A 25,282-nucleotide genomic window follows, 5' to 3' on the forward strand; every position below is an offset into this window, starting at 1 on the left:
GGGCCAAAAAGCACGTCACCTGCCTCCTGGCAGAGGACGGCACCCCCGTCACGGATCCAGCGGAGATATGCGGGAGGGCCAGGTCCTGCTACGCGGCTCTTTTCTCCCCGGATCCGACCGATCCTGATGCTTGCAGAGTGCTCTGGGACGGACTCCCGACGGTCAGCGCGGGCGACCGGGACCGGCTAGAGCTGCCTCTCACTCTGGCCGAGTTCTCGGAAGTCCTCCATCGCATGCCCACCAATAAATCTCCGGGCATGGATGGGCTGACCGTGGAGTTCTACCGCGTGTTCTGGGATGTCCTCAGCCCAGACCTAGTCACCGTCTGGGCAGAGTCTTTGCAGGGCGGGGTCCTCCCTCTCTCGTGCAGGCGAGCCGTGCTCGCCTTATTGCCGAAGAGGGGGGACCTCCGCGATTTACGGAATTGGCGTCCCATCTCGCTCCTCAGCACGGACTACAAAATCGTTGCGAAGGCCATCTCGATGCGGCTAGGGTCTGTGCTGGCGGACGTGGTCCACCCGGATCAGACCTACACCGTCCCAGGCCGCACGATCTTTGATAACTTGTATCAGGTCCGGGACCTTCTGGAATTAGAGTGTAGGGATGGTCTGTCATTCGCCCTCTTGTCCCTGGATCAGGAGAAGGCGTTCGACAGGGTGGACCACGGGTATCTCCTGGGCACTCTGCAAGCGTTCGGCTTCGGACCCCAGTTTGTGGGTTTTCTCCAGGTGCTGTACGCTTCCGCGGAGTGTCTGGTCAGGCTCAACTGGACCCTGACCGAGCCGATCAGCTTCGGGCGAGGAGTACGGCAGGGGTGTCCCCTCTCGGGTCAGCTGTACGCTCTGGCGATCGAGCCCTTCCTCCGTCTCCTCCGTCGGAGGCTGGCGGGGTTGGTGCTCCGGGAGCCGGAGCTGCGGCTGGTCCTGTCGGCGTACGCCGACGATGTGCTCCTCGTGGTCCAGGACCCGGGCGACTTGGCGCGGGTGGAGGCTTGCCAGGCCATTTATTCGGCGGCCTCCTCCGCTCGGGTCAACTGGGTCAAGAGCTCTGGCCTGGTGGTAGGGGACGGGTGGCAGGTGAGCTCCCTCCCACCCGCGCTTCAGGCCATCCGGTGGAGCGCGGGTCCACTGCTCTATCTCGGCGTTTACCTTTCTGCCACGCATCCGTCTCCGCCGGAGAACTGGCATGGTTTAGAGGGCGGGGTGAGGGCGCAGCTCCGGAAATGGACAGGACTACTCCGGTGCCTCTCTCTCCGAGGGAGGGTGCTGGTGCTGAATAAACTAGTCCTGTCCATGCTCTGGTACCGGCTCAACACCCTGGTCCCGGCCCTGGATTTCCTGGCCAACCTCCGGACGGCGGTTCTGGAGTCCTTCTGGCCAGGAACGCACTGGGTCTCTGCAGGGGTCCTCCGCCTGCCCCTGGAGGAGGGGGGGCAGGGCCTGAAGTGCCTGCGCACTCAGGTCCGCGTCTTCCGCTTCCAGGCCCTGCAGAGGCTCCTGTATGGTGCGGGTAGTCCGGCGTGGAGCGTATTGGCGCACGCCTTCCTCCGCCGCTTCCGAGGGCTCCGATACGACCGGCAGCTCTTTTATCTCCATCCAAGAGGTCTTCCGCGAGACCTCTCTGGGCTGCCGGTCTTCTACCAAGACCTCCTCCGGACCTGGAAGCTCTTTTCAACGACCAGGTCCGTGGCGGTCACCGTGGGGGTTGATCTCCTCGCGGAGCCCCTGCTACACAACCCCCAGCTCCATGTGCAGGTGGCGGAGTCCCCCGCGGTGTGCCAGAGGCTGGTCTTGGCAGGAGTCACCAGGGTCGGAGACCTCCTGGACTACGACCGGGGAGACTGGCTGGATCCCCTGACGCTCTCCAGCCCTCGTACTCCCCGGTGCGTACTTCAGGAGGTGAAGGCCGCTTTACTGCCCGCTGCTCGGGCCTACCTCGACCGGGTCCTGCGAGAGGGCACCCCCCACCCACCTTCCACCCTGGGCCCCATGGACCTTTTTATCGGGCCCCTGCCCCGTGGACCCAATCGACCCCCTCGCCCTTTCACTGCGAGCCGGCTGCCCGATCTGCAGCCGGTTCTGTTCCAGACTGCGCCAAGAAAACATGTGTACACGCTCGTGCTCCACACTCTTCACTACCTCACCCTCGCGTCCTGCCCCGATACAAAATGGCGGGACCTCCTGCCACCTCTCGAGGGTGAGGAGCCCCAGTGGGCCAGCCTGTATTCTGCCCTGGTCCTGAGGCCCGCCGGGGATGTCAGCTGGCGGCTCCTTCACGGGGCCGTGAGCACGGGCGTGTACTTGGCGTGGTTTACCCTTGTCCCCGACACCTGCCCCTTTTGCGGCGTGAAGGAGACCCTGGCGCATGTTTATTTAGAGTGCGCCAGGTTGCAGCCCCTGTTCCGGCTCCTCTTGGCTCTCCTCTTGCGTTTTTGGTTGCACTTTTCCCCTCACCTGTTCATCTATGCACTCCCCATCTGTGGCCCCACAAAGTCGCGGGATCTCCTTATCAACCTCCTCTTGGCCCTGGCCAAACTAGCCATCTACAAAACCAGGGAGAGGAGGTTGGCTGACGGGATTTCCTGTGACTGTGGGGCCTATTTCCGCTCCTCTGTCCGTTCACGCATCCGGGCAGAGTTCCTCTGGGCGGCGTCCACTGGCTCCCTTGACGCCTTTGAGGAGCAGTGGGCGTTGTCCGGGATTCTCTGCTCGGTGTCCCCATCAGGTTCCCTTCGTTTAGCCCTATGACCTCACTCCTGCTCCTGTTTTTTTCATTTGTTGTCCCCCGTAATTAGTTGGTATCCCAGACCTGTGGATCCTCCCCTTAGGCTGGGGGGAGTCCTTTAGCAGTGGGCGGGCTTTGCCCGCCCACTTCCTGGATGCCAAATAGGGGGGCTATTCTGCTGTACCCAACTGGCCTGGGTCTATCACAATACATTTAAAGAATGGGAAATTAACTTATCATTTAACTATGACATGGACTTAGGAATCAGTAGAGGTTCTACAGAACCAGCATGCAAGAGCAAGAATGTGAGCTACAACTTGTATTAGTTTCTGTTAGTATTAGCACAAACCTAAGTACTATATCCACAGCAAGCCATTAGTTTCAGTGCCAATAAACTGTGGGAAAATGAGTGTAGCGTACTTATAATTTAAAAATAAACAGTATGCATGATGGTGTGTCATAAATATAGTACATACTGTAAGACTTGTACTTTAAATATTGTACACAACAGACTTTTGTCATTCTGACTTGCTATTGATACCCAAGTATGTTTTCTGAATGTATTTTGGTCTCACAAAAGCATAGTTTGACGGTCCTGCAATGTTCCACATGCAAGTAGTTAAAAGTTTATATGCCAGGCCACCAGCATTGTACAAGTCAAACGTGATTTACCGCTGATGCATTTGTCTCTTGATGAATATTTCCAAGATCATACAGCTGTTGTTTATCAAGTATCATTTCTAAAGCATTACATGACAGTAAGCTATAAAGAATGCACACACAAGCTTGTAAAACGAAACATAATGCTTGGCAATCTAAAATATATATTCATTGTAGATTTAATTGTTGAATAATTATCTTGATTTATACCACACGTGGGTACTTTTTTATGGTTTACAATGATTTTGGATACACTGAACTTCAGTGTGTCACTAAAATTGGTTTATGGGCTCAAGTTGCAAATTTTCTTCTTGAAGTGCACATGTAAGGACCAGTCCAGCATTCCTTGCATACTGGAAACCTCCATTGACTACAGTTGTTCAAATAGCCTATATCGCTGGAGTGGCTCTAGCCCAGCCTAGTTGTGGTGAAGAATTTATCTGATGGCTATTCACTGGCCTCTGTGAAATGGCTCGGTGCTTTCGGTTCAGTTTCTAGTAGATTGGTGGCCATGCTTTCTTCAGAATTTTTTTTATTTTTTTGGTTGAGAATCAAAATATTTTGATTCAGATATGCCATTGTAGTGCTCCAGGGGAACTGTAGTTTGGTTGCCTCATGTCCCCACTCTCCTATATAAGTGGGCTCCCCAGCTGGACTACATTTCCGAAGACTCACATGATGCACTACCTACCCTCACAAATAGACAAGAGGAGCCCAGTTTATAGAGGCGGATGAGAGTATGAGTAACCTGAACTACTGTGGCATTTCCAAATAAAACTATTTTGTTTTTCAGCCAAAATATTTTGTCTTTGATTTTTTTTCTTGATGAGAAATCTAAAATTTGCCCATCCCAGTTGATATACCAGTACTTGTATATTGTTATCTGTAGAAGACTTCCCCCCAGGGCTCTGTTTAGGGGCAGTTTAGAAAACCTTCCACTACCACTGTTCATGCTGTACTTGATCCGCTGATGTGAATAGAGTATTTCAGTTTTCAAGGCTGGTATCTTCCATCCACAATCACTAAATTCAAATTAAATTAAAAGAATATATGTTTACCAACAAGTTTAAAGAGGAACTGTTAAGACCAGTATGCCTAAAATATGTCCTACTGCACTTGTTGTGGTTTGGATCCCAGTTGTGCATGAATGAAAGCTATTCTCTGCAGTGCCTGTCTTCTCTCTTTTAGAGAGGCAGTAAAATGAAATTTACCAGAATTCTGACTAAGTGAGCAATATCCTTGTAAATTTCATGTATCTGCCTGCATACACCCTAGAGTAAATATACACATCCAGGAAAGGCATTCAGGCATAAGCTTTCATCAGGAACATGCACACCTGTGATTATAGAGAAAAAAAAGTAGACTGCTGTGTTATTCTACTTTCAAAACCAATGCACAGTTTGTTTGTTTGTTTGTTTGTTTGTTTATCAAATAAACTCACAATGCAACCTTAATATAAAATTCCACTAGAAAACAATGGAGTGGTTTTCAGCAAGATATTTGGACCAGATAACTGGAGCTCTTATAGTGGGTCAGAGGCTAGCCTATCAGCTTTTGAGTGTTCCTTTAAGACATGATCAAACCTTGATATAAAACCTGTGTAAATGACATGGCACATTTTATTAAATATTTCCTTTATCCCTTTATTTATTTTGAAAGCGTGGGGTGATTATTTCTGCTCAGACATTTGGTATCTGCTTTGTGGGTTAATACAGTATGTTGGCATTTTTCAAATCAGAATAATGCAATATGTATTTCCTATAAGTACAGTACTTGATAGATACCTTGGCCCTGATCTTGTGGAAAGCTCAGAAGTACTGCAATTCCATTATTATGATAGTACAATTAACCTCTATTGAACAGATGTAGAAATTACTTCTAATGATACATGTAGTTGACTTGAGACATTGGCCTCTGCCCACTGCCAAATTCCTTTCCACTCAGGACCTTTGCTCTCAGAGATGAGAAGTGCAATAAGTGCTTTCACCATTAAACATCCCTGTGGCACTATGATCTTCTTAAAAGTCTGTTCTATGCTCACTTCTACCCTAAGAAATGTAATGTGATACCCCAAGTGATGCAACAGGAATTCTTAGCAGAAGGTCACCAGTAAAAAGCACTTTTGACTATGGATCTTACAGCTAAAAGGCTAGCCTGCTCTGTTTCCATAGGTTCAGACATTAACATAACCATTTACACTTCCAATTTTATTGTATCCTTATTTTGGTGGTTAAAAAGAGATGTGACTTGTACAGGAATTGAGTTAAATATTCTCCTGGGGTGAGATTCATCCCCGTGCAGAGAGCCAGTGCTAGGTTGTATTCTGAGCATGGCATAAAGTGCTTGTGGTGGCCCTCTGAAAAGTGGTGCATTTCATTAACCACAAGATACATATTTCTTCAACATTCAGCAAGTTTTCAGTCATTTCATACAACAGCAATTTGTTTCAGAATCATACATGATACAACTGTGAACATAAGATATTTGTTAATCTTCTCTAGTCAAATATCAGCTGTATTTTTGTGCACTCGTGTTTGAGTATAGTAGGTGAGTGCAAAAGACAAAATGGACATGATTTACATGTGATTGCTGTTCCCCCCCAACATCATTTGCCTTTACCATTCTCTTTTACACACATCATCATTACGTGATATTTAATAGAAAATTCTTTACTTGTCAATATACTAAACTGCAATGATTCTCAGTCTTTTTCATAGTGTGGATGTCATCTTAATAGAGAGATAGAGAGTTGACTGGAACTTCTCCACTTCATCTGTGATCACACAAACCTTCTCACGCCCACCCTCCACCCCTTCACAGGTGTATAAATGTCTTGTGGAAAGAAAGGCAAATGCATGCATTCAACGTTGAGAAAGTATTTAATGTCTTTATAGCTTCTTTTGATACAATTTGGTAGCAAGAAACAAAGAAGACCCAGCACCAAGTGATCAACTAGTTATCTGTGGATCACTATTTAAGAATTACTGCTATGTTATTGGTTTGATTTTCCTACAATTTATCCCTTAATAACTAACAACTGTGCTACTGGTTTGATAGCAGAGTATGACATAGTTACTCTTCATTCCTGTTAACAGGAAGAAACATTCTCATATTGTACATAAACTAGAATTTATCTATTATACTTTGTAACTCACAGTGAATGATTTTCTTCTGTTGTCTACAAGGAATTACACTTATTAATACTGCAAAAGTCATTTTTTTAATTCATACTGTGAACGTTTTGTTTTTTCTAGCAGCAAAGAATCCTGTGGCACCTTATAGACTAACAGACATTTTGCAGCATGAGCTTTCGTGGGTGAATACCCACTTCTTCGAATGCATGACTTGCATCCGGAGAAGTGGGTATTCACCCACGAAAGCTCATGCTGCAAAACATCTGTTAGTCTATAAGGTGCCACAGGATTCTTTGCTGCTTCTACAGAACCAGACTAACACGGCTACCCCTCTGATACTTGTTTTTTCTATTAGTTTTTCAGAGGGCAGAGATGTCATGAGATCTTTAATGCCCAATGTGGTCAGGATCTATTTTCAAAAAGGCGTATGACTTTATATAGAGATAAGATTACAAGTTTGGATTCTAAAAGTAATAGTACTTATGTAATATACGTTGTCTTCTTTTTACCTTTTCCTCATTACAGCCTGGAGGAATAATCTATCTTGATGTCTCATGAACTGCAGGGAAGACCAGAGTTTCTGGGACTGGATACATATAAAAATACTCAAATGCTTCCATGGGACTTGATAGACAGAATTATCTCATTTAGAGATGGGAGGGATGTGTGGAAAGATTAGCCAGCAATTTTTTGCTGGCTTTAGAATGTCTAACCTAGTTAGACTGGCTGCTTGGACTAAAGGATAGCAAAGAGAGAATAGCCCAAGGGGTTAGTAATGTATAACACTTTAGGAGCCCAGGATCTAGGAGGATTCCAAGGTGGAGCTGCTAAGGATCCCCGGAAAAGGTCCTTATGCTCATCCAAGCAAAGAGGGATGGATGGCTTCTGAGGATAAGGGTTCCAGGAGTAAACCTTGAATGTCAGCCCAAATGATGGCAAGGTTGATCCCAAAATCTCATGAACCCTCAATATAATTTCCTCATGGCATGGGACAGAAGATAAGTGAGATGTGGAAACCAACAAAATATACCTTACTTGAAACCACAGAACAAGAGTCAAACTCACAGATGCTAAATAAGGTACTGGTTATAGGTACCCAACTCTTATCTATGACCAGAATTACCGCAAAAGGTGATGTCAAAGCATCTGGTGCTAAGATATATGTCACAGGACAAACCAAGATCAAGGGGCCTGAATCTATAGCAAAATGCCAAATGATGAGGTAACTGATACTGAAGCATCCGAAGGCCAATGATGAAAATATCCCGGATGCTGCGGGACTGTACAGAGCTGTCTTGGTACTGTGTAATCATGGTTTGGGTAGATTCACGGGCCTTGTGGCTCCATTTCTTTTTCTTCTTCGTTAGCTGTAAATGAGAGTCACAGTGCTGGGAAGGAAAGTCTCATGAAGACCTCTTACACCTGCTCTGTGAGTTCAACTCCAAAGCCGATATATTGTTTGATGGTAGAGGTGACCCCTTCTAACCTTCACATATGCATTTAGGAGAGAGAGAGAGATCTAAGATTGAGGAGCCTGGTTTTGGTGGCTTGGATTGACTATCTTTACTGGAAGCTGAGTTTGTAGGCATTGGACCTTCCTGAGGCATCAAACTTAGTTGACTACCAGCACTGGAGTCAATAAATTAGGATCCTGATTGTGAGTCTGACAGACATTTGGTCCCAGCGGTTTGAGGCTTATATAGCCACCTCTAGGAGAAGCAGTGGTTCTCTCAAGCTCAGCATGCATGGCTGGAGAAATCCCTGCATATGAAGTGCCTAACAGGACAAAAAAGACTTCTGGTATTTCCTCTGTCAAAGACATGGTGCCACTGCATGAAGGAAACATCTTGAAAAAGATAGATGTGACCTCAGCCATCCTAAATACAGAGAAAGGGACCGTCAGCAAAGCTGTGGGAAGCTTGGGTGTGCCTGAGTGGAAGATCCAACAAGGCCATAACATTTGTCAAAAAAAATCTAAACATTCTAACACTATGAAAGCAAACAAATAAAATTCTCCTAAACCTGGGGATTGATTGGGTAGGGATGAGTTTATGCTCACTGCCTGTTGAACTCAAAAGGAAATGAGTGGCACTTTGGGGTGGGTCCCCTTATTTATGGCTATGAGAGGATATGAGGCAAGAGACATGCAGTTTCAAATGACATTGCAATCTGAATTTGTAAGGCGAGGGAATGCACACTATATGGAGTGGGGCTCCATCCAGGGAATGCACAAAAATACATATTTTAAAACTTTCCTTTAGTATTTCACTCACATCTAGCAGCATTTAAATAACAATCTAATATTACATTTGTTTCAATCTAAAAACATTTGCCTTTTAAGAAAACTCAATTCTTTTAAAATGAACCACTGTTCCCAAGAACTTTTATTTCCCAGACTCATGCTTCTTTGTCTCTTCCAGTGAAAAACTTTGCAGTCCTTCTGATTAATAATAATAATAAAAAATTAGGAAGGTTAAAAAGCATAGCGAAGGACTGTTGGGAAAGGTTTGATTATGACGCATTATTGTAAAGATCTTTGCCTTGATTATGGTACAAACTGTTTCACTTTTTACTTTAGATTTGTTCAGACAGAGGGAGAAAGAGATTGCTGGTCCATATTTACAGTATTGAGTTTTTGTAGAGAGTGCAGTAAAAAGGACATTACTGATAGAATGCTGCTGAATGAATGATCAAATTTTATTTTATTTATTTTTGCTATTACAGCCAGATGTTGCCTCAGGAAGTTGAAACAAGAAGTCAGGAACTGACAGCTTAATAATTAAATTGGGAAAGTTGGCAGGCCTCCTGCTACTTCCTCCAATACACAGCATCTATGAAGGAAAGTGTACAGTATCCCAGTGGCACTCCTTCAGAACTGGCTCATCTATTAGTGGGATAATGATTTTCCGTCAAGGCAACAGCGAAGCACAAGGCCTATTACACAGCTACATAAAGTTAAAAAGACATTATGAATAAAATGTTCATCATGGCTTTTACCAACATTTCTATACAAGATTGCCTAATGCTGACATGTGTTTATTACACTTAATAATGTTTACATAATTCTTCCTTGAACTCATTATAGCTGTCAAAAATCAGGATGGAGTATTTCCCCCCCTGTGTTTATCTCTAAAGACTTTGCAGTCACTAAACCAAGATAAATTGCAGTGATGAGAAGACAGAGGATTCCTTGTGCAGAGCTGCTGGGATGGAAAGCCAACTGTAGCTTTTACATACTGCTTTGAGGAACTCAGGAATAGTTTGAACAGCATTATCCCCCTCATCCCTGTTACGCAACCACCCACTAGAACAGGAAGAATCTGTTGCCTAGCAGAAGTTTGTTTTATCTAAGGCCTCCATCTACTGGTCTGAAAACGGTGGGCCCCATTGCAATACAGCTGTTTTATGATGCTGTGGCAGCAAAAGGAGTTGTAAAGACAGCATATTTTCTCAGTGGGAACTGCCCCTGTTAGGGGCTTCATTAGATGCTATAGAGCTGGCATAATTAGCTCTATGCCACCTTCTAGTATAGTGGGCATGCTGGGGGAATGGTTGTTCCCAGTGCCCTCAAGCATCCCAGCATAAATTAAAACAGCCTTGAGGATGCTGTAATTTACACCAACAGCTGGACCCAGAATAGGGGCATTCCCCTCCCAACCTCCAACTCTTCTGTGCTGCGCTCAGCTCAACCAGAATGGAGTATCAGGCTCTGTGTTTGGAAAAACTGAGATTATACACTTATTCCCATCTGAAGTTTTCACCAGTGGGACTAGAATCTGCCTTTCTGCTGGTAGAAATATGTTGGAGGGGTGCAGAGAAACATGATGCTGCTTCGTTCCCCAGCAGGTATATTAGCTAGCTTAACCACAGCTCTCTGCCATATATGTCACAAAGGGAGCAGCACACACTTCCACTGTGTCAGGCAACTGGGCTGGCTGGTGCCAAGGGGTCGAAGGGCCATAGCCATGCCCTTAGGTGCTTTCAGGCAGCTACCACCCATGGCAGTGTTGCCAACTCTCATGATTTTGTCATGAGACTCATTATTATTTTTTTTCTTAAAGCCCCAGCTCTTGGAGTCAGGTGGCTATGTGATGATTTCAGCCTTCACTCCTAAAGAAAAGGTAAGTTTCTAGCCCTCCTGGCTGTGAAGAAAGCTTCAAAATGTGACCCTCCCCAGTGCACCCTAAAGGCTCAAAAAGCAGAAAAAGAACACCAAAGCCATTGTTTTTACATAATCTCATGATTTTAAAGCCAAGCTCATGATTTTTGGTGAACCTGACTCACAGTTTTTGAACATTTGGTGTTGGCAATACTGCCCCGGGCCATAAGGACAATGTAGGATGCTTGTGTCTTTCCCAGTGCGCAGGCTACCTACAATGCTGCCCTGATGGTTTGGCAGGCCACTATCGACCAGGTGCGCTTGGGGAGCTGGAGGGGGGGTGGATGTCTTTGGCTCGACCTAAATTGTACATATAGCCCTGGGAGGGGGGCACAGAGGTGCCTGCTGAACGTGAGGTTCAGAGTAGTGACTGTCCCGCCCAATCACCCACTGGGCTCCTGCTTGCACTTGGATTTTGAAGAGCTCCTCTCTTCTAGGGTCCTTGGGCCTGATCCTCCTCTCCCCCCCGCCCCCGGGCCTTGGAGGTCCCTGGAAGAACAGGGCGCTCGGGAGCGAGGGACCAGCTCCCCTGCGGCTTCTGGAGGGGGTGGGGCGCAATGAGAAGCTGCGGAACCCGGCCGGCTCCGCCACAGGGGCGGGGCGGAGAGGGCGGGAGAAGCGGGCCGGGGGGTCCTGTTGCTACTGCCGCTGCGCTCCCAGCTCGCGGGGTGGCAACGGGGGAGAGGCGAGCGCTGGCCGGCGGCGGCGGCGCTCAGAGCAGGCGGCGGCTGGAGCGAGCGCAGAGGTAACGGGAGGGCGGGCTGTGGGCTAGACCGAGCCGGGCGGCTGTGCAGGTGGGCGGGCCATGCCCAGGCTATGTGGGGGGCTGTAGGTGGGTGCGGAGCGCGTGGCCCCCAGGAGTAGTGGGGGAAAAGCTGAGGGGTGGGGGGTGTAGCGGGCACGCATCGCTGCTGCTCCATGCTAGGTCGTGGGGACTGGCCCCTGCAGCTGTACGCTGCACGGACAATTAAATACCACTGCCCGCCCCCTCCCCCCAGGTAACCCGGGGGCTGTGGTGGAGGCTTGTTCGGCATAGAAGCGCTGCGTTCTTCTGCAGCCCCGGCCGGGCCCGATCCTGCAGTCCGCTCAGGCCACGCGCCCCCGGGACTTCGAGAGGAGTTTGCCCCGGACTCAGTGAAAACTGCGCGCGGGCTCCCAGGCTCGGGCCCGCCGGCTTGAGTAAGGCGTGCGGCGCTGCTGCCAAGCCGCGGCTGTGCCTGGTGAGCACGAGCGCGTCCCGGAGTAATTCCCCAGGCAGCCTGAAGGCTGCTGCAGTGCGCGGGGCAGCCCAGTCGTGCTGCTGCGGGTGTGTCTTACGTGTTCCTCGCTGCTCTCAGCTGGAATCTTTGCAACAGTTTGCAGCCTAGCCCCAGTCTCCTGCTCCAGGTAGAAGTGGGCTTGTCTGGGGCTCTGTGTTTAGAGAAAAGAACAGGAGTACTTGTGGCACCTTAAAGACTTATTTGAGCATAAGCTTTCATAAGCTAAATTTGTTAGTCTCTACGGTGCCACAAGTACTCCTGATCTTTTTGCTGATACCAGACTAACACGGCTGCTACTCTGAAACCTGTGTTTAGAGACAGGGTCTCTTTCATTGGACCAACTTCTGTTGGTGAGAGAGATGAGCTTTGGAGCCTCACAGAGCTCTTCTTCAGGTCTGCTTCTAGGTTTAGGGCAGTAAATCCCCCCCCTTTGTCTGAAGTATCAGACCTAGTGTGTAAATTCCTTGGTATATAACCTCTCAAGGTCTGAGGTGCAAAGCTTTCTGGGGCAGAAAGGGTGGGAGAGCTAAGTTTTTTAGTGGTACAGCAATTGTACCTGTGTTCCTATGAGTTTGTGATTGCTGTTCACTTCTTGCTGCTGTGCTGTGTGCGTAAAAAGAAGCTGGGAGAGCTGTTTTTGGTCCATTTAGAGAGGCATTCTAAGTTTTGCTTTGGTTTAATGGAAACGTGCAGGTGACTTTTTGGGACAGCAGGGAGTTGTAAATATGGCAGTGTGCTGCATGTGTGCAGCTTTGTTGTGTGGGGAGGGATCCCTGCGTTTGCGAAGTCGTGTGTGCCTAATGGCTGGTAAGACAGCTGGAGTTGAAGCAGAATCGATCAAAAGGATGAAAGAGTTAACCAGACAGAAGAAGGTCACAGGTTCAAGAGCACCGTGGCAGTTGTACTTTTAGCCATTGCTGACCCGCGCTTGTGTGGAAGTTGCAGTTTGTGCTGGACACAGGAGCAGAGGTAACAAAAAAAAATCTTGCTTGGCTAGCTACTCTAATAGTCTATATCAGGGGTCGGCAACCTTTCAGAAGTGGTGTGCCGAGTCTTCATTTATTCACTCTAATTTAAGGTTTCACGTGCCAGTAATACATTTTAACATTTTTAGGTCTCTTTCTATAAGTCTATAATATATAACTAAACTATTGTTCTATGTAAAGTAAATGAGGTTTCAGAATGTTTAAGAAGCTTCATTTAAAATTAAATTAAAATGCAGAGCTCCCTATACTGGTGGCCAGGACCTGGGCAGTGTGAGTGCCACTAAAAATCAGCTTGCCGTGCCGCCTTCGGCACCCATGCCATAGGTTGCCTACCCCTGTAGAGTCTATATTTTGTGAAAGAGATGTTAGCATTTAAACTTGGAGGAGAATAGTCAAGATACGCTGCAGTGGCACTTAGTTTGATTATTTTGCAGAACTACTGTATTTGAGAGAGGGGTGGCAAAGTAGAGTTGTAAACCTTCTGTTATTTTATTGCTCCTGGGTTTAAATAATCCCATTTGACAAGTGTTGCACCTATTTCCATGTTACTTTTGACTGTCAGTGCAGAAGTGAAAGCAGTTTCTGCACAAATAAGAAATAGCTAAAATGAAGCTTTAAACAGGATTAAATGGGTTGTGTAACTGCTGAGTGGTACTGAAGTACTGTCAGGGCTATAAAATAGCCAGACAAAAACAAAGAAAAAATAATTGTAACAAGAAAATGAAGGCTTTATAAGAACTTCAGTAATGAACACATAACAATTGATGGTATGATGCAGTAATTATTTTGGTATTTAGACCATTAACTATTGTAATTTAACGTTAATGCCTTGTTATTTTATTCCTTCTCATTTGCAGACAAAAGCACATCTGAGACATCATCAGGGAGTAATTTGATAAAGTCATGAATAGAAAACACTAAACTATGCTCAGAACTCTGACAACATAAAGCGTGGGGCAAAGTAACCTCATTTGCTGTTTATTTGTCTTTTATAATTCTGTTTAACATCGTTTGCATAAATGAATAATTAAGTTGTATACCGCATCACTTTTTGGTGGAAAAATACTAGATGTTTACGTTTGTTCAAAAACTAAGAGTCATTAACAATGTTATCTATAAAAAGTGAGCCAAAGTATAATTTTAGGAAAAAGAACAGGAGTACTTGTGGCACCTTATAGACTAACAAATTTATATTTAGAGATAGCACACACATTTCATTTTACAAAATGTACTAACAACCACAGTGGAAATTAAATTTCCTTTAACCAGCCACCTATTTTATTCTCTCTCATTCTGAACAATTTCTTATTTAAATAAAACTAATAAATGGACATCATATTTGTTTTTCTGAACGAGGAATGCTTTCTACTAATTTTGCAGGAAAAAGGGAAGTCCTGCAGTTAGCACAGTTTGTAGTTCACTGTTTTTTGCCTTCAGGGTACTGCTCACACTTAATCATCATGGTAAATTCCCTGGACCTTTCAGTGGGATCAATTATGTGGATAAGCCTATTCGCATAAGTGTCTGTAGTATCAAATCCACTATCTCTAACAATGAAATATATTTAGCAAGTGTATTATCTCAAGGCTCAGCAGTGTTTGTATTTTTCTATTTTCAAGGCTCTATGCTAGGATATGAAAATGTTACTATTATTTATACATCTAAAATATTAATTTCTTAGTAGTAAGTTTTTATTTTGATTGGGGTGAAATCCTGCCCTTTGAAGTCAATGGCAAAACTCCCATTGGCTTCAGTCGGATAGAGATTTCACCCTTGGTTGAAACACACTTTATAGGAACCATTTATAAGAATTTGGTCTAATACAATAATTTCTGAGAGAGAAATAAATTAAATATCACAGATTAAATACATGTAGTAGTAGTTACATTTTACATTTTAACAAGATTTGTAAGTAATTCTGAAATAAAGACATTTTTAATCAAGGTAAGATTACGTTTTTAATGCTAACTCACTTTTTTATTCTAGGAGGAGTGTGTTGGATTCAGGAAATTTACCATGATAGAGTACAATTGATACCCAAAAGAGAATAGAAGTCAATGAGACCACTTGGGTCTATAAGGACTACTTATGTAAGAGTTTGTAGGCGCATGCCTACTAGTCATAATGTAATCCAATATATTTTTTGTTGGGAGAGTTATGCTACTGTAGGCTAAGGTGTCAGCGTAAACCAGTGCAGTTATCAGGGGCGGTTCTAGACATTTTGCCGCCCCAAGCACGGCAGGCAGGCTGTCTTCGGCAGCTTGCCTGCGGAGGGTCCGCTGGTCCCGCGGCTTCGGAGGACCTCCCGCAGGCATGCCTGCGGGAGGTCCTCCGAAGCCGCGGGACCAGCGGACCCTCCGCAGGCATGCCTGCGGGAAGTCCTCCAAAGCTGCGGGACCAGTGGACCCTCCGCAGGCAAGCCGCAGAAGGCAGCCTGCCTGCTGCCCTCGCGGCGCCGGCAGAGCGCCCCCCGCGGCTTGCCGCCCCAAGCACGCACTTGGCGTGCTGGGACCTGGAGCTGCCCCGGGAAGTTATACTGGTATAACCCCATGTGTTGGCACTCTTATTAGAGTATCAGAGTGTCTTCACTTATGTTGCTTGGGCAGGGATTTAAGCTAAACAGAAAAAAAAGCCACTCATACTGGAATAAGAATGTCCACATGGCAGTTTATAACTGGTTTATCTATGTTGGTTAACTATATATTGGTTTATACTGTTATACTTATGGTGGTATAACTGGTACAACTTTCCTGTGTAGGTAAACTCTAAGAGTATATGGATCAGACCCAATATGTACTGATCTGATAGCCACAAAAGGCTCATTCCTTGGGTACTTATGCAGACAAAACTGCCAGTGAAGTAAATGTTGTCTGAATAAAGACTGCAAGATTAGACCTATGCATGACAAAATGTGCTGGCATTAGTGGGTTAGGCATGGTAATCAGGTTTGTGACAAATTACGTATTGTGGACCAGATTATCATTTAAACTAATCCCCCTTTACATCATCCTGGCTGTGCACTCAGATTCTCAAACTCCCTTTATGCTGCCCCGGTAATGTAAAGGTCCCTGAAAGTGGGTGTGAATTATACACTTTAGGGCCTGTTTTCACTACAAGAGTGGTGTAAAGCAGCCTTCGTATAAATGAGAATCACATCCTGTCAATTTAGAAGAAACCAGAACGAATATCATGGGCCTGGTTCATCACTGTGCTGCTCCAGTTTTCTCCTGCTGGTGACACAAGGTTGGTGAGATAGTATCTTTTAGTGCACCAAATTCTGGTGGTGATAGAGACAAGCTTTTGAACTTCACTGAGATCTTCTTTAGGTTTGAGAAATGTACTGAGTGTGTCACAGCTAAACACAAGCTAGATCAGATTGTATAGCATAAGTAGTTAATACACATTTCAAAGGGCCATTCAAGGTGAAGTGGCCCGCTAACACCTCTCCAGTCAGTGGTGTAGAAGATAGGTAAGTGGGTTATAAATTGTTGTAATAAGTATTTGAGGATGAGAACTGAGAGGTCAGGTATAGAGTGATCACTTTGTGAGATATGTTCACCCAAGGTGATATGGTGTTTTTGTTTTTGATCATGTTTCCATGTGAGTTTGAGAGCATAGCGATAGTCTCATTTCACCCACATAGTTGTTACTGGGGCAGTTAGTGCACTGGATGAGGTGCATCACATGTTGTGATGGGTATGTGCAGGATCTTGGAAGGTGTGTTGTGTGGGATGTTGCTCATTGTAGATCATCTCTCTAATATCCTGTTACCAACACGGCTACAACAACAATCCTCTTACTGGTGGCACTCTTGATTTCCATGGATTTACAGTAGTATAAAATTGTAGTAACACAGTAATGAATCAGGCCCATAGTAATATTTCAATTTCTTGTGTGAAATACTGATATTTCCTAGATTGTAAGGGTCTAATTCTCCACTGCCTTGCACGCCATTTACACCTGGGAAATCATATCCTAAAGAATTAAAATGCTGCCACTTTCACATGTGGTTCAGGAATATGGGAAATGCCTTAGTGAATCAGACCAGGTGGTTCATCTATTTTGGTATCCTCTCTCTACCACAGAAAGGTGTCCTGTAGTGGACAGTTATGGAATAATTTGAGCATTGGAGAACTTTCTTTGTAGCCCCTGTCAGTTGGAGCTAGCTTATGCCTTGAAGTTTGAAGGTTTACATCCCTTCTAAAAGAATCTTTGCTCACATTAGCTCTGTAAATGTCTACTCCTTTTCTGAATCCCAGTAAGCTCTTGGTCTCTTGGGACAATGAGTTCCATAAGTTACTTATCAGTGTTGAATTTCTTGCCTTTCAGTTCCATTGTTTTTGTATTAAGAGACAGAATATAGCTGAATGCCCTAATATATATAATTGAATTATTATAGTAAAATACATGTATATGCTTTGTATAAAAAGAAACAGTCTTTAAACCTGTAGTTGAGATTGGGAAAAGGTCACAGTTTAATTTAAATTGTTTGTTGTTTCTGTGTTAAGTGTTCTAATTAAACATTCTCTACTATGGAAAGCAATACTTAGGAGTCCCAAGGTGCTAGCAAAGTGTCAATAAAATTATCTCTTTCCTTCAAAGCAATGTGCAATATGGACTTTGCTGCAGTATTTGGAACACTTTAGAAATTGAACACATTTAAATTTTTATTCATTACAATCCATACTTAAATTAATAATCAAGGTAGATAGGCAAACTGGAAAAAACATTGAGCAGTGTTAGCAGATACAGAAATAAAAAGAGAGAATGAGGCATACTGGAAACAAGCCAATTGGTTGTGAAATATAGGAAAGAGTAGAAAGTTTGTAGTCTAGATAAAACAACATGCCATTTATTGTTTTGAAGCAAGAAATACTTTTGTTTTCATTAATAACTTAATCTCTGATAAATAAAACTATTAATTTTGGTTGTTGAAATATGTTAGTTATCAGTTTGTTTTCTAAATCAAGTTACATTTTCTATACCACTGACACTTTCTTTGAATCGTGTTGCAATGAGTTTAATATTGACCCATGCTTCTGTAGCCATGCATAAATGAGTATGGCATTAGTGTACAACATTAATACTCTATTTCAGTGTCTTGATCAAGTTGTGTATTTTCCAAGTAGATTGTACAGTTCTGTAGGGCTTAGAAAAATTATATAGAAGAAAATATATTAATGTAGAAGTTTTTCTGTTATAACCAAACCAGAAACATACTATCTCAGGCCCCAGTCCTGCAAAGCTATGAGTGGTTCTTTACATTGTGTGTCCAGTGAAGACAATGGGACTACTCCCAGTTTGTAGCTTTTGCAGGATAGGGGCCAAAATCTATTCTTTGGCCTCACAGGTTTATTTAATTGAAAGTTTCCTTTACAGGTAAATTGGTATGATCTAATTTACTGGTGGAGAGTAGGGATAGGATACAGAGGGACCTAGACAAATTAGAGGATTGGGCTAAAAAAATCTGATGAGGTTCAACAAGGACAAGTGCAGAGTCCTGCACTTAGGACGGAAGAATCCCATGCACTGCTACAGACTAGGGACCGAGTGGCTAGGCAGCAGTTCTGCAGAAAAGGACCTGGGGGTTACAGTGGATGAGAAGCTGGATATGAGTCGACAGTGTGCCCTTGTTGCCAAGATGGCTAATGGCATTTTGGGCTATATAAGTAGGAGCATTGCCAGCAGACTGAGGGACATGATCATTCCCCTCTATTCAACATTGGTGAGGCCTCGTCTGGAGTACTGTGTCCAGTGTTGGGCTGATGCTACAAGAAGGATGTGGAAAAATTGGAGAGTCCAGCAGAGGGCAACAAAAATGATTAGGGGGCTGGAGCATATGACTTATGAGGAGAGGCTGAGAGAACTGGGATTATTTAGTCTTCAGAAGAGAAGAATGAGGGGGGATTTGATAGCTGCTTTCAACTACCTGAAAGGGGGTTCCAAAGTGGATGGATCTAGACTGTTCTCAGTGGTAGTAGATGACAGAACAAGGAGTAATGGTCTCAAGTTGCAGTAGGGAAGGTTTAGGTTGGATATTAGGAAAAACTTTTTCACTAAGAGGGTGGTGAAGCCCTGGAATGGGTTACCTAGGGAGATGGTGGAATCTCCTTCCTTATAGATTTTTAAAGTCAGGCTTGACAAAGCTCTGGCTGGGATGATTTAGTTGGGAATTGGTCCTGCTTTGAGCAGGGGGTTGGACTAGATGACCTCCTGAGGTCCCTTCCAACCCTGATATTCTGTGATTCTACTAAGTGTCTATGCATCCATGGGAATAAAGTTTATAAATTAGACTAGGCTACTGCCTGTCTCCAGACAAAATAACTTGGATATAATACAACATATGTCAGTTCTAAAATCACATATGAAATGGACATGTGTTAATTCAGTATCTTGAATTTTTTTTCATGTGCTGGTTTTGGCTATTTTAGTTGTATGTGTAGTATCAATATGAAGTCCCTGGTTACTATTCTGTGAATTAAAGTGGTCCATTAGAGTTAGCCTTTGATGATAGTGACCACTTAATGATCTTTCCAAATGTTGTTTCTACCGTTAGCTAACTATTGTAAAGCACTTTGGATAAAAGCGCTATATAAAAAAAACTTAATTAACTTTTTTTCTACAAATAAAAGCGCACAACTCATATTTTACTATTGGTAGTCTTACCTGTCTAATGTGATGAATGTACCCTCTCTCCGCGGCAGCCCCCCGAGCTGGGGCTGGGACAGAGCAGGGTCTCTCTCCCGCCATGACAGCCCCTGAGCTGGGGTTGGGATGGAGCGGGGTCTCTCCCCCGCCGCGGCAGTCCCTGAGCTGGGGCTGGGAAGGAGCAGGGGCTCTCTCCCACCATGGCAGCCCCTGAGCTGGGGCTGGGAAGGAGGGGGGTCTCTCCTGGCAGCCCCTGAGCTGGGGAAAGTCACCTTTCTCTGGCCACCACAGCCCTGCACGTCCCTAATTACCCCCACCCCCTCTTCTCACCCCACTTCCCCCTCCTACCTACCCCCTATTCTTCCCAAGGCCGCCACCCTCCCCTTACATTTGCATCTTCTCCAAGGCTCCACGAATTAGGTGGATGGCCCTTCATTCTCTCATGTGCGGCCACCCAGGTGCGCACCTTAGAGCGAGCTGTCTGCGGACCACCTGAATGGAGCTCACGGACCGCTGGTGGTCCGCAGACCACAGTTTGAGAACCTCTGCCCTAGAATGTCTTCATGAGTTAGAGACGTCCAAATAGCTGATAAGCAGTGAGAATAATGAACATTATTATATTCAAACAAAAAAGTATCTGGATACTTGAAGGAGTGTGTACTGCATATATGGTCCATTCTTCAATTATGCTGCAACACAAGGCAGTATATAATGCTCCTGGGCAATGAGTGTGATTTTCTTAGTCTTCCCATTTAATTCAATGTGAAATATGTGTTGATGGGAGGAAATGCATCCACAAACAAAGAATATCAAATTTTTTAGTACATGTAGTACCTGACACTGTACAGAATTACTGAAACATAGGTTAAGTATATTAGGCATCTTCTTAGCATACACACAACGTGCCTCAGGTGATACATGACCAGGATACACCACTGAATTTGGTCAGCTGGTTGGATCATTAACTTCCCTGTCCCGGCCCGGGTACTGATGGGGAATACAGTGTGAATGCTGATCCATGCCCTCTATGTTAGGTATGATTTGGGCTCAGTTTTTCAGAAAGACCGAGAGTGACAAAGGAAGTTGTCACTCTCGATCTTTCTGAAAAAGGAAGTTGTCACTCTCACCTGATTGCACTGTAAGTAGGTGCCTTTCATGGGAGGCTGTTGTTTTAGCCTGGTAAATCTGTGCAAAGTTCCTCTATCTATGGACCGGATCCTGTCAGGCCTTTCTGAGGATGTACGCTGGGCCCAGGGAGAGGGCTCAAGGATTCTTTCCAATGCTGTTCCTTCCCTTACATGGCCTTCATAAAGGGTAGCGTGAACTGCAGTCTTTACTGTGGGGGGTTAGAAGCTTCAGCTTCCCTGCTTCCACAAGCTGCCCTCCTGCACTGGCTCATTGAATGGGGCTGGCACATAAAGGGGAGCAGGCTGCATCCCATACTGGGATGTATTAGTGGGCATGCTCTTCCTATGTGCATGGGGAGATCCCAAAGGAAAACTGACTTTGGGAAAGGTGCTCCCTCTGGGAGGAGGGAATGGGCTGAAGCTCTATGCCAGGCTGCCCAGAGGGGAGGGGGGCAAGTGGGGCAATTTGCCCCAGGCCCCCACAAGAGTTTTTCGGGGCCCCTGGAGCAGGGTCCTTCACTTGCTCCAGGGACCCCGGAAAACTCTCACGGGGCCCAGGCCCCCAGAGCTTCTTCCGCTCCAGGTCTTCAGTGGCAGGGGGGTCCTTCCGCTCCAGGACCCACTGCCAAAGCGCCCCGAAGACCCATGGTGGGGAGTCCTTCCGCCCCAGGACCCGCTGCCAAAGCGCCAGGTCTTTGGCGGCAATTCGGCGGCGGGGAAAAAGCAGAATGTTGGGAATCATTAAGAAAGGAATATATAATAAGACAGAAAATATATAAGACTGGGACTTTTCAGCTTGGAAAAGAAATCACTAAGGGGGGATATGATAGAGGTCTATAAAATCATGACTAGTGTGGAGAAAGTAAATAAGGAAGTGTTATTTACTCCTTGTAACACAAGAACTAGGGGCCACCAAATGAAATTAATAGGCAGCAGGTTTAAAACAAACAAAAGGAAGTTTTTTTTTCACGTAACACACAGCCAACTACTGGAACTCCTTGCCAGAGGATGTAATGAAGGCCAAGAGTATAACAGGGTTCAAAAAAGAGCTAGATAAATTCATGGAGGTTAGGTCCATCAATGGCTACTAGCCAAGATGGGCAGGGATGGTGTCCCTAGCCTCCGTTTGCCAGAAGTTGTGAATGGCCAACAGGGGATGGATCACTTGACGATTACCTGTTCTGTTCATTCCCTCTGGGGAAACTGGCATTGGCCACTGTCGGAAGACAGGATACTGGGCTAGATGGACCTTTGGTCTGACCCAGTATGGCCGTTCTTATGTTCTTAGGTATTCAAAACCATGAGTCAGGCCTCCCCAAATCATGAGACTGGCTTCAAAATCATGACATTGAAGAAATTTGGAATTCTTTTGAGTCACGTTCCGGCTTTTGAGCCTTTAGGTTACTTTCCAGTCATATTTTCAAGTTTTTCTTCACATCTGCAGGGGCTAGAAATGTACTTTTCTTTTTAAATGAAAGCTGAAGTTTTCTTGTAATTACAAAATTTGAGGAGCTGGGGCTTTAAGAGAAACACCAAATACCACTAGATTTACAATAAAATGGGAGTTGGCAGAACTGAGACTAACCAGATTTGTGGTCTAATGAAAATCCTTCTGGGTTTTTTCTTTGTTGACTGTTACTGAACCTTGTGCCTTATTGATATTAGTAAATAGAATATCAGTGACTTGGTGTATTCTGTGGCATGTCAATAGTGAAGTGTTATCAAAACAATCTTGTCTGTCTCAAGAGGTGGGCTAGCAGAGCACTTTGTGCAACACTCAGCTTAGTTTCTCAGAAAAACCTATTCAAAGATAAGAGAGATACAAATAACATTTGTGGATGCAGTTGCTGAATGCCTAGTAAAGTCTGAGCTAAAGCGGTGAAGGTGCTGGCAGGGACAGGAGTTGGGGACTAAAGAGGAGGAATGTAGAGTTTTATTTACTTTTAGCCCCCTTGACCTGTCTGTTGGCTGAGTCAATAAAACAGCAGTGAATCTATTTGTTGTTTAACTTCATTTTTTAAAAGGTGAAGTTCTTTTATATCCTTGATTCTGCTGACAGGTACCTTGAAACCCCCCCTTCAGCTGTAGGGAAACCAGCATGTGTTAATGTGGATGTGCTCTTTATAAATATATCAGAGGGATAAATATCAGGGAGGGAGAGGAATTATTTAAGCTTAGTACCAATGTGGACACAAGAACAAATGGATATAAACTGGACACTAGGAAGTTTAGACTTGAAATTAGACAAAGGTTTCTAATCATCAGAGGAGTGAAGTTCTGGAACAGCCTTCCAAGAGGAGCAGTGGGGACAAAAGACATATCTGGCTTCAAGATTAAGCTTGATAAGTTTATGGAGGGGATGGTATGATGGGATAGCCTAATTTTGGCAATTAATTCATCTTTGATTATTAGCAGGTAAATATGCCCAATGGTCTGTGATGGGATGTTAGATGGGGTGGGATCTGAGTTACTACAGAGAATTCTTTCCTGGGTGTTGGTTGGTGAGTCTTGCCCACATGCTCAGGGTTTAACTGATCGCCATATTTGAGGTCGGGAAGGAATTTTCCTCCAGGGCAGATTGGCAGAGGCTTTTTCGCTTTCCTCTGCAGCGTGGGGCATGGGTCACCTGCTGGAGGATTCTCTGCACCTTGAGATCTTTAAACCATGATTTGAGGATGTAAATAACTCAGACATAGGTTAGGGGTTTGTTACAGGAGTGGGTGGGTGAGATTCTGTGGCCTGCGTTGTGCGGGAGGTCAGACTAGATTATCATAATGGTCCCTTCTGACCTTAAAGTCTATGAGTCTATGTGTGCTAAGATTTCGTGTGGGGTTCACAGAGGATGATGCAGCAGCTATTCCTCTAGCCTGCTACCTCCAAAACTGTGAAGGTGAAATTGCCTCAAACACCTGCAGAGGGTATTCTGTGAGGTCAGGAAGGCGAGCAGAGCAAAAGGGTAACATTGAACTCTTCATTTACTTTTACTATGGGTATGTTGGATGTGATTAAAATCTCTGCCATATTATGTTGTTCAACTCTAACAGTTCTTTCCTTTTCCAGGATTTTAAAGTTTTCCAAGTACAAGAAGTTAACTCCAGAGTTGACTTCCCAGGGTCTTGCTTCCAGTTCCCAGATGCAAAGGTAGAATTAAGAGGTAAATTAGGATTTATTTTCAAAATCCCTTGGAAATAGTTACAGTTGTAATTGGTGACACGCCCTTCGCAAGGCAGCCCTTGGTACATTTCCTTCCATAGAGCCATTCTATCCATGACAGCAAGCTGTCAGCCAGAAAGACATGGAAATCTGAAAGAGTGGATATGTTTTGAAGAGGTAGCAAACAGTTAACAAAAAGAGCGCTGCACAGGGAAAATACCAAAGCAAACGGTATCAGCTGAGCTCTCTGAAAGCAAAAAGTTCCTCACTTTACATATTATCCATATGGTTTGCACCCACTTTACATATTATACTTTGAAAATCAATAGGATATAGTTGTACTGTTTGTTGATAAGAGTGTGATTATTTTTTTTTCTTCCTACGGATAAAAGTAAGCTTGAAATAGCTACACATTTAGCAACAGGTAATGTCACTGGAAATATGAGAAACACTTCTGAATGTAGGAATTAACAAGAATCAACAAGAACTCCTATTTCCTATTACTCAGTAGGGCAAGTTCCCATTGCCTGTGCAAAACCCAGGGGACCTGCATAATGGTTGGGGGGACAGAATCCTCCTCCCACCCCAAACCAGATCCACTGCACAGAACAGTCATCTACTCTGTAGCTGTTCTCCGTAGCCTCTGAGCTGTAGCAGTGGCTGTTGTGGTTCTCTACCACCCTGTACCTATGGGCTTTACCTAGTGAAAAAGTGTAGTTTGTAGACCCACTGGCCACCACCCTTGCCACTCCTATTTCCCATCTATGAATCTTCATGGTGGGCAGGGGCCCAGGAGGCCCCTGTTTGTGGGCTGTCTGTGTGCAATGGAATAGTTGTAGTTCTGCTGACCTTTGAGAGTTGCCTGATAGTGCAGTTGTGGTCAGGGAGAAGAATATGATTTGCCCCAAAGATCTCTGTCCTGTTTTGGTGTCCTGATGCTTGATGGAAAGAAGAGAGTAGGGAACCTTCTCTTTCTTGCACCAGAAGGCAGGCAGGAATACTTTGAGCTGCAAGGTGGGCTTGCCAACATATCCCCATGGGAGCATGATCTAGGGTTAAGATATATGTCCAGTCCTCCAGGCTGCCTAGTGAATATTGTGCATTCAGCAGAGTGCCAGCTGGCAGTGGTTAAGGAGTGCATGCTGATCTTGCTCATGGTAGCCCAAACATGCTCCCTGCTCTGTGTTTTTGGCAACTTTACACTAGCATTGTGTTTCAAGTACCAGTTGCATGTCCTCCTTTCTTCCGCCTAAGCATATCCCATAAGAGCGTGATTTAGCGTAAATAAAAACTACCGGTAAGTAGTTTTATATGCCTCTATTTTTCTGTTAGATCAAATAACATATGTACGGCAATAAACCTCTTGCTTTCAAAAATCAGTCTTCCTGAAACGTCTGTGATGTTATTGCCACAGTGGAGGGGAAAATGTTAT

At 44.8% G+C, this 25,282-nt stretch overlaps 1 protein-coding gene across 9 annotated transcripts in view; it reads left to right on the forward strand.

Moving 5' to 3' along the window:
* Positions 1-10,445: 10,445 nt before the first annotated feature.
* RARB (retinoic acid receptor beta) overlaps positions 10,446-25,282 on the forward strand; it is a 513,024-nt gene continuing 498,187 nt past the window's right edge. For 4 of the 9 annotated variants that reach the window (XM_039523135.1, XM_039523136.1, XM_039523139.1 and 1 more), the window contains exons 1-2: positions 11,388-11,422; positions 23,758-23,851. The gene's annotated coding sequence lies outside the window, so the exon portion shown is untranslated. Of the gene's footprint in view, positions 10,640-11,387; positions 11,423-23,627; positions 23,654-23,757; positions 23,852-25,282 lie in introns of those variants that run through there. The other 5 variants (XM_039523143.1, XM_039523145.1, XM_039523147.1 and 2 more) reach the window with 3 other exon arrangements.

The sequence above is a fragment of the Mauremys reevesii genome, linkage group 2 (assembly GCF_016161935.1).
Source record: "Mauremys reevesii isolate NIE-2019 linkage group 2, ASM1616193v1, whole genome shotgun sequence".
Lineage (NCBI taxonomy): Eukaryota > Metazoa > Chordata > Testudines > Geoemydidae > Mauremys > Mauremys reevesii.